The sequence below is a fragment of the Rhipicephalus microplus genome, chromosome 6 (genome assembly GCF_043290135.1).
Source record: "Rhipicephalus microplus isolate Deutch F79 chromosome 6, USDA_Rmic, whole genome shotgun sequence".
Lineage (NCBI taxonomy): Eukaryota > Metazoa > Arthropoda > Arachnida > Ixodida > Ixodidae > Rhipicephalus > Rhipicephalus microplus.
Window position 1 is genome coordinate 119,389,909 of NC_134705.1, and position 10,716 is coordinate 119,400,624.

Below are 10,716 nucleotides of genomic sequence, written 5' to 3' on the forward strand. Positions count from 1 at the left end.
TTTGCAATATGAACACTTTTTGGGTCATAAGGGCTAAGTCTGATGACTTGTATTATACGAAAACCGAATTGTGCAGGACTTATGACAATAAAGTGGTAACTCAACGAACGAAATCACTCTAATTTCCCTTTCTCTAAACCTTTCAAAAAACAGGCAGCAAGAATACGGAGCGGTAATTTGAAAGATCATTCTTGTCGCCTTTTTGTTTTATTACTGTGACCTTTGTAATCTGCAAGCCTCAAGGGAAAATGCCTGTTGTCAAACAAAGAATAAATATGTACACTAGGCAAGATGCAATTACGCCTATGACGAATTTCACGGGCGCCACTTGAATACCAATTATTTTATGGTCATTCTGCGACATTCACAATCGGCGCTTCCTTCTTTCGCACTTAAACTGACAATTCCACAACCCCACCCGAACAGTTGATTCTGAGACTTCAAAAAGGTCGGCAACTTGTTCGGCTCAGCACAGAAGCGAGTCAACAAGATCGCAAACAGCGTTACGGCTGCTTCCATCGCGACGTCTCTTTTTATTCTGGCGACGAAGTGCTCCTTTGGTCACCTGCTCGTGTTCTTGGAATGTGCGAAAAGTTTTATTCGCGATTTCTTGGTCCCTGCATTATTAACGAATGACATTCCCTGTAAACTTTGACACCTCGTGTTGAGGCTTCTTGTATACATACATACATATATATATATATATATATATATATAAATATATATATATATATATATATATATATATATATATATATATATATATGTATATATATATATATATATATATATATATACATGCGTGCAATACCTCACCCCTTCGAAAACAGCAACTGGGCCTCGTGGAAATTGCTTGGATTGCTTGGGTCGAAAACTTCGAATAAACATTGTAATCAATGCAGCACTATCCTTACCCCTAGGGAAAGCCGCTAAATGCATTTCATTATTTCATTTTGGCTGTACACGTAAATGTGGCCGCAAGTAGAATGTAACAAATGTCACTGTAACACTGCATCGCAGGTATTTTTCCGCGAGCCTATAAGAATGGTGGTTATTCTAGGTTTGCCAACATCCTTGTAATGACTTTCACTAACAGATTCTTCAAAAGCGACCCGAAACAGGTTCTTTGCGCAGCCCCGTACAAGGGGCAACCTCTACTCTGCTCGGTGTCCGAGACGGCTACGGTGGCTTCAATGTACCCGGGCGACAACCTATGTGACATCATTATGTACACGCACGTTCGCGTGGACCAAGGCACCATTGCGCCGGTTGACGACGCGGATAGCTACACGACGTTCACCACGGTCTGCTCCACAGTATATTCCACGACAAGCTGTGGTGTCTCCTTCGACGCACGGTAAGGGAGCCTTCTTGAGAAGCAAGGTTGACAGGGCCATCGGCGTGTCTACAGGGTTATCCTTTTTTCACGAGTAGTGAAGTTCTACTGCAGCGCACTCACGCCCCCTCCCCCTTCGCACACACACACACACACATCTTTTTTTGTGTGTGTGTCATAGGTAAAAACCTTCACAGCGGGTAAAAAAGAACGTCATGCCTGCGCGACAAAGGTGGTCACAGCAAAAACTTGGATGAACTACACTTACAGAACTTGTTCTAAACTCTTCTGGGGCTCCTAATCCAGGGAAGGTACGTACTTCGCCATAAATCATAAAATTTGTCAAGTTGGGAAGGACCCACAACACCATTAGCTGTCATTCTTTGGAGGATTGAGGTACCCGCTACACAATTATAAGGCGTTGTGGGCACATCATTGATACTACAGCTGATGACGGCGGTGAATTACGGTTGAGCCTTTTCCAATAGGTTGTAAGGGTTCAGTGACAAACTAGTTACGAAATTCGCGTTCTCTGTCGCTGGGTTGTTATTTTACTGTTCTATCACGCCCCGTTACACATGGTAATGTGGTAACTTCTCGACATGATGCCGGTATAGGGTCTTTTTTAGAAGGAGCTTCGAGCACCAGCATGACGTTATGGTAGAATATTGGCTGCGAGAGGCAGGACCACGGGCAGATCCAGCCGCTTATATTTTAGGCAAGAGGAGGATCGTCCCTTGAAGTTAAGCTTGAGAGAGGGAGGGCAGTCCTTCTCTCTTGTACTTAGTTTTGTTACTATCGCCACAAGCGCCCCATCACGGCATAAATACTTCTATTACCGCTCTCAGTGGTCACACTCGTTTGCCCTTATCGTCGATGCATTGGACGACAGGTACTGAAAAGAGAGGTTGGGAGTACTGCCACAAGTATTAGGAGGGGGCGATTGTCCTTACCACACCCCCCCCCCCCCCCTTGTACCCGCCTCTGGGCAGGATCAATTTTGTTTAATTTTTTTCGTGCGTAAGTTGTTGCGCACATCGGTTGCGGTGGCGGACTGCTACGGCGCGGAAATCGGCCGTCGTGGTCTCATAACAGGTCTCGCTGTAAAGTGAGAAACGGAAATTTTCGGTGCCTCTTCTCTGACATTAGCCTGTCTGTGGTATCCGCCCTATTGGAAAAATCGCCATGGTGGATACTGGAAAACATGGTGGGCGTAGTGGAAATAATAGTGGGCATGGTGGAAATTATGATGGCTATGGTGGGACGTAGTGGAAAATATGGTGGTTATGCCGGGACATACTGGGTGGTATGGTGTACAGATGATGGGTAAAGTGGAAATGATGGTGGAAAGCAGAGGCTAGATAGTGGGCAATAATGGGACACTCTGTCCACCATTGCGATAATGCTGGGAAGCCCTAAGCATATGGTGGGTGGTGCTTATTATGGTGGGCTACATGGTGTACCAAGCTGAGAAACTCTTCCCACCATTGCGATAATGCTGGGAAGCACTAAGCAGATGATGGGTGCTGCTTGTTATGGTGGGCCACATGGTGTACCAAGCTGAGAAGCTCTGCCCACCATCGCGATAATGCTGGGAAGCAGTAAGCAGATGATGGGTGGGCTTATAATGGCGGGCAAATTATATAGTGTACCAAGCTGGGATCTGTACACTACATGTTCTACCATCATGATTTCCACCAAAGGTTAGGCCTACTGACCGAGCCCGTACAATTGCGTTATCCGTGCTTCCGGGTTTCAGAATACACGATTACGACGATTAAGTATGACAATACAGCGCAGCCATATGGCATCAATTAACCTAAATGAAGCATTTTTCATTGTGTATGCTGTTCGCTCAAGAAGCAACAAACATCGATGCGACGCGATTAAAGCACTCCCAGAGAACGTAATTTAGTGTCTTCTCACCGACAGCCGCCGGTCGCACTCGCCGGCACTTAATTCTCTAGCTTTTGTACGAGAACTCAGACGTGGCAATTCGTGTGCTTGGTGAACCATTATGATAGCGTAATGTTTCCGGTACACTGCATTCGTTTTGGCCAAGCCGTTATGTAGTTGTTGCTTTAGCGAAAGAGCAACAGCATTGCGCTGGTGCGACCGCCCTCTACATTGCGCGAAAAGCATCCCAATACTCACTCAAATAAATTAGGCGGGCGTATCTATGAAATGAGCCAGAAGCGTCATAAAGCGTGAGCAGATGTCGCCCTTTAGAACGAGCGTGAAACGGATATTAAACTTGGCAGACCCCGCCGGTAAACTGTTGCTGCTCCCCAGTCCACTTGGTTTTTTTTTTTCCTTCAAGTTGTGAATTGTAAAAAAAAATAGCACTAGTGCCAATAACATAGTGGCAATCGTTACAGGGCGCAGTTGCTTGTGTTTAATAAATGTGCAATTTTTAGTAGCAGGTGTAGATCTTGTCTATGTTGTGTAGACGACAAACATAACTTAAGTTTAACCTTAAGTTTGTACGCCAACTAAGTATTTAACACGCAACCACCGTCATGTTGGTGTGGCGCAGTGGTTAGCGTCTCCGAATGGGAATCCGCAGGTTGCACGTTCGATCCTCCGTGGCGCCTTGTTTTTTTTTTTACGAGACGGGTGTTTTTTTATACCGTTTTTATAGAATTCTTTTTTATTTTTTGTGGCAGCTCGTCACGGTGATTCTGACGTCATTTTGCGCTCAAGTTTTGCCGGCACTGCAGCACCCACCATACCCACCATGCGCCATGGTGGGTGTTTCCCACCATTCACCCACTACATTAATCCACTATAATGGTGGGTGGTGGTTTCCACCATGCCCACCATTCGTTTTTTTCCGATAGGGCGGCTTTCGGTTGGTGAGGTCCAAAGTAAGTCGATCTTTGAATGCGATATCCTGAGTCCTTAAAATGAGAATCTTGTGCGAGCGACACTTTTTTCATCAGCTCTTGCTCGCGGGTGGGTTATACACGAACCGGGCGTATTGCTTTGCACTAGCCCCACCGCGGTGGTCTAGTGGCTAAGGTACTCGGCTGCTGACCCGCAGGTCGCGGGTTCAAATCCCGGCTGCGTCGGCTGTCGGCTGCATTTCCGATGGAGGCGGAAATGTTGTAGGCCCGTGTACTCAGATTTGGGTGCACGTTAAAGAACCCCAGGTGGTCAAAATTTCCGGAGCCCTCCACTACGGCGTCTCTCATAATCAAATGGTGGTTTTGGGACGTTAAACCCCACATATCAATCATTGCTTTTCACTATCACTCTGTAACACCACTGCAACTACTGCGGAGGTAATTTAAAAAAAAACTGGAAACAAATGTTTAACACAATTTCATCATTCAATGTTTAATCACTTACTAGACAAGCTGACTTATCGACATGGCCCCTGAGCAGATCGTCCTCTGCCACACAATGTTGGAGTGACATGACACACAACAAAACAGTCTCCATGAGCTGCACACTGTTTCGTTTGACTGAGTCGGGCCCCAAGCCGGGAGAGGAAGAAGCCATGAGAAAGAAGAACGTAGGTTTTAAATGCTGCATGCTTGCCGAAAGCCGGTGAACAAGAATGGCCCCACGGCGTGGTGCTCAGTTGATTATAAAGGCACGCCATGAATCAAGGGGTGGGGGCAGACATATAGGCACATACGCAAAAACAGATTATCGTCCGGAGCGGATGAGACAAACTTAGGCGCTGGCTGATAAGCGGCGAGCGATGCTCAAACACAACACCACCCACTCCGCGACGATGCACCAGATGGCCTCTGAGGTACAGCAGCAAGTCTGCCGCTGTAGTCTTTGTGTTGGGACGTTCGAGTTTTTTCCCCCATGTTTACGTGTCCGAAAAGTAGGGTAGGGGGTGAGTCTATACGTGCGGGCAGCTCATACACGAGTATATGCGGTTCTTTTCATTTCAGCATCGTTCGTTCTCTGAAAGATGTGGAGAGACGTGTATCACCAAGTGCATGTTCAGGTACAGCGCGATAACAACGAAGACGAAGCTCTACGAGGAATACAAAAGAGATCATCATCATCATCATCATCATCATCATCATCATCATTTATTTGATCCTTAAGGGCCCCTTAGGGGCATTACAAAAGGGGGGGGGGACATTTTTCTAAATACAAAACAAATAAAAAATAAGAAGTTTTACAAACACACGAGCAATACTTTTGCAGGATCCGAGAACAGACGCACAGAAAATGTACTTATACAAGTATAAAAACATGCGCGCACAAAATTTACACATACAAGAGCGCAAAATACCGTGACAGTGATAGAGTTTTAATGGGCTTCCAAGTTTAAGTGAGCTGTTAGTAGTTGTTTGAATGCGCCCGAGTCACACTCTGAGACGATGGCTTCCGGTAAGTTATTCCATTCCTCGATGGCGACAGGAAGAAATGACTTATTTATTGCAACGGTCGTACCGTAAAGACGTTGGAGGCTTCTGGAATTAAATAGCCGGCGAGAATAGCGGGCGGGAGAAAGCAAGAGAGAACCACGCAAGTGAGGAAAATAATAGTATAATGTATCTTCTAGTGCTGTGTACCTAAAATTGATTGATTGATATGTGGGGTTAATGTCATAAAACCACCATATGATTATGAGAGACGCCGTAGTGGCGGGCTCCGAAAATTTCAACTACCTGGGTTTTTTAACGTGCACTCAAGTCTGAGTGCATGGGCCTGCGGAATTTTTGTCTCCATCGAAAATGCAGCCGCCGCAGCCAGGATTCGATCCCGCGACCAGAGGGTCATCATCCGAGTGCCTTAGCCCCTCGACCACTGCGAGGCATATACCTCGAATGCTACCTCACCAAGCTACCCAACTTTCAATGCTGTTGCTAGTCACAAAACAGCTGGCTTCACGTGGCCAACGATCCTTTGAATTCGACACTAACAGCGTCGTAAATTTCCACATTATCATGGGGGAGGCAGCCATTAAGAGAAAAAGAGGGGGAAAACAGCGAACAGGCGTCATGAATTACAATCTGCCGCTTATATCGTTCCCAGGTTCCTACTCTTGACTACTTAAGGAAAGGAAAAGCGGAGAGCCGCCGAGGTATTTCCTACGTTGGTGTAGACGAGATCTATCGGGAAGCGTTGGAGGAATTAAACTTCACATAAGGAAAAATGCTGTCTGTATCCGCATTACTGTCGAACATATTATCGGCACAATCTAGGCAAAACTGCCCCAACGAAAATTCCTTGAAGGGCTAGTTAGTACTTGTCTTGATGTATACCAAGTAAGAAACGGGGTCGAAGCACAAGTCGGTGTTGTTTGCGTCTTCTTTGTTCTTGTTTCTTAGGGCTGTAAATACTCAGTATATATAAAAACTGGGCCGTTGGTTTTGCGGTGGTGGCCTATGAAAAAAACAAATGCGGCATGGGAGAAAAAGGGGGGGGGGGGGGGAGGGTCAGTCACGAAAAATTTGCAGGCTTCTAGCTCTAAATATTGTTAGAACTACAACCACGCCTCATCTTAGCAGTAATCTGCGACAGAGCTCAGCAAGCCTAGGGAATGGTTGTTTCGCGTGACTGTCACTGGCAGCTCGTCGAATCCACACACTCACAAAAGGTTAAGAGACAAACTTCATTTTAAAGAAGCAGGAATGAAATCGCTTCGTGTGTTCGCTTCTGTATGGACTGTTCTTGGAACCGTCACCGGGAAAGCAGACAATTGCGGTCATCGGCTCATATGTATTCTGCATGTAGGTACATACATGCCTGACCTTACTCTCTTGAGTGCGCAAATATTTATTTCATATCAGAGGGCCGTTAGAGTCAATTGCAACGATGTGTAAGAGCTCATTCTCTTCATTCGCAGCTTCGCAGATCCCTCGTATTTCACGACCAAAGTATCCGAGCAGCTCGCCCAGCTTCGACAGAAGAACGTCGTTCACTTGGGAATCCTCAACATGTACGACTACTCCTCCAGAATCAAGCACTTCGCACCCTTAACAGAGTCAGCTCTCAAAGTAAGACACCTTCTTTAACACCCATAGTTTTGGCATTGTTTGCGACGTGACATATTTAAACGATTTTATTCGTGAATAGTGGCAAGTGAAGGGCACTAAGTTTGAACAATTAGTCGGGTGAGATTGATGACTGGTACTCCAAGAACTTAAGTTTTGTTTATTTCACAACTATACATTTATTACTAGAGTAAAATGGGAAGGTCTGAGTCTCAATAATAAATCTCGTGCTGAAACTTCTGCATTTAGCGTTACGTATTTTATTGCGAAGTTTTCGTGTTTTGGTGATACTGGCTCGATAAAATTTCGCGAAACGTGGCGTGTTAACTTTAGAGTCTGATCAGATAAGAATGTTGCTCATTTTTATTGATTGGGAAAAACCTATGACGTATCAGACATCTATGACGTCCTGGCGTTCGATACGGCCATTTGAAAATGGTGTCTTTATGCACAATTCATTTAATGCGTTTTATTGCTTACTAGTTTCCTCGTGGGAGGAGGGGTGGTTTAAGTGTTGCAAAATCGTAATCTCCTCTACGCTAGAAGTTTTTCTCTTTCAATTTTTTGTTACAATAAAGTGTGCCCAATGAAAAGAACACACACGTATTAATAAATGCCTTGCAGCAACTACTGAAGAAAATATTTTAAGGGGAGAACGAGAAACTCCCTTAGTACCACAATAGTTATGCTTTTTTAGCATGTTAAAGGGAACAGCAACCTTTTTTATGGTGCCTAACTTTTTTTAACACGAAGGAAATTTTACCCAACAGTGAGTCAGATTCCGTAACGGTAAAGTGGAAAACGCCGCGTAATATTTGTAATTAGAGTTGTTATATTTGCAGCGAATATGTAAGTCGTATGCTCACATGCTGCAAACAGTGAGTGCTCGGGCAGTTCGTGCTTCAGCGCGGTGGTCTACTGCGCATGCTTGCACTCCGTGCGCATGCGCAACAGCTTGACTTGGTGCACTGGCAGCCACGACGACAGGGCTGCTTTTCACGGTGCCGGTCCTTTTATATTTTAAACAGAACAGAATTGAGCGGGGATGCCTGATAATGAACGTAGTAATAATAAACATTAAGGACTGGCACGCAGGACAGCATCAGACAACGCACCCACGTTCAGCAAAGTCAAGGACGCCATATTCCATAAGCCAGCTTCAATGCTCTTCCGCTAGGCTGCACAGCAAAACGGTTTTTTTGGTAATTTTAAGAGTGATATAAAAAATATAGATCCTGGCCTCAACTCGAAAATAATGCTGAAATATGTCACTATATTTCATGTTTTTACATTTATGTATGCTATGATGTAATTTTACGTTCTAGCCTGTTCTCACTCCCTTTAAAGCATGCTTTTGCAAGGTTGGATGTTCATACCTTTCCATATTATCAGTAACACTTAAATCTCCTCATTCGACTTGGTTGCGCAAATCGTGTGTCTATGTTGTTATAGTGAGTTTTATTTCTACTTTTCATCTGTGCGTGATAACTTATTCTGTGAAACGTTCACACTTCCAATTACACGAGAAATATTTTATCTTTCAGGTTCACGTTTCAGGCTCGCAGGTTCAGTTTAACATTTAGGCTATTTTTTTTTTCTTTTTTGCAGTTACAATTTCATATGTTATAAAGTGATTTACGCTGTTTCAAATGTACCAGGCGAATCCTACTGCAACTTGGTCAAAGGCAAACTGGTCCAGGAGGAAGTTCTAAAAGCTTCAGAGGGAAATGGTAATGCAGCATACTGAGAAGAAGAAAGAAAAAAAGACGAAGAGTGTGTCTTTCGCATTGTAGTCGTGGCTTGAAAATTCAGTGGATGCATGAGGGACAATGTTTCGTTACTGTTCTACTATCTTGTTTGCAGCGTTCTGTTATTTGAATCCAGAGATCGCGAGAAAAACAATGGGCATATCTGAAACGGTTGGCCTTAGCTTGTAAAGATTGTCTTTGTGCTTGGAGCCCAATGGCATTTCAGGAAAACGTTCGTAAATGAAAGGGACGCTATTTTCTTAAGGACTGTTTTAGTTACAAATAAAGGGCCTGTCAGTGAAACCAGGAAATAGTTTACTTTCACAGCGTGCACCTACGGTTGTGCGCAGCTGTACATTTTTGAAGAATGGACTGGGTGGCGAGTTTGGTAGTCCTGCAGCTTTCTCCATTATTTCGCATGTCTTTAGTGAATTTTTTATTCATCACACATGTACTATCAACAATAAAAGTTTGCGGGACGTTGTATCCACAACAAATGTGAGTTTCTTCTATATCAGCGCTTAATGCTTGTAATCAAGGTGGTGACTACATAGGTCGGAATTCGCAGTGCAGTATAACATTTACTTCGAAATGACATTCGCAGAATAATCGGAAATTTAGCTTTGTCGAACACTTGGCGTTGCGCAAATGTTTGCTGTCGATAGTACAGTCGCCGGAGGTGGTGCCAGCGTGTGCACGGGGGGCTGGAGCTTCTCCAAATTTCACCTGCCCCCCTCCCAGAGGCAACATAGTCATAACACAATGGCTAAGTTTCCCGGCTTCCTACTCGCCTGAAGGAACTCACCCGGTAAAATAATGATGGTGCCGCCCTTGACAGTCACGCTCAAGACATCTTCCTACATGCACTTTGGGCTCAAAATGGCGACAACGCTGCAAACAAGCGTGTATATGAAAAAAAAAGTTTATAAATTAAGCTGTCAAGTTAGCGTAATTTATGAACCAATTTCACGTTTGCTGGTCTCGTCGTTCAGCCTTGGGGTCGTAACCCCACAGACAGCGTGTTACAACTTTTATTGAGCGCGACTGTACATCTTCGAACAAAAAAGCTCGAGCATTCCAATACCAGTTCGTATCATCTTTTTTCCGATATCAGAAACTGGCAGCGTTGAAGCGACCGACGTCAAGAATTATTTATGGCATCGGCTTTTTCTACTACAACGACAACAGCTCCTGGCAGAATCTGCAGGTTTTGGTCCTTGCGGCGACTGCAGCGTAAGTGGCGTTTCGTGAGACTCAATTGTCTATCATTTGAAATACATGCTTCAGCAAGATGTTGGGGAATACGCGCATGCTGGTCATCATTATTTCACTGTTTTGTAGTGTACCTTATAGTTGCTATAATTCTGGAAAGATGATTGTGTGGGATACTGAATAGGTTGATTGTTTTGAAATAAAAAAGTGTGTAATTTGTGGTTAAAAGCAGAATCAGGGGATTGTGTGCTCTAATACCATAATTTGCTGAAAATACACGCCTGAATATTTTTGATAATCTGTGGATTATAAATGCGCAACCTTATTTGCCTACATGGTTGTTTCTGAATTTCATCCACTAAAAAATACTGCCGTTGTGGTAGGAATCAAAGAAACGTCTTTAAACCTATGTGCCCTTTCTTAGAAACAAAACTAAACCCTTAAAAAGGTG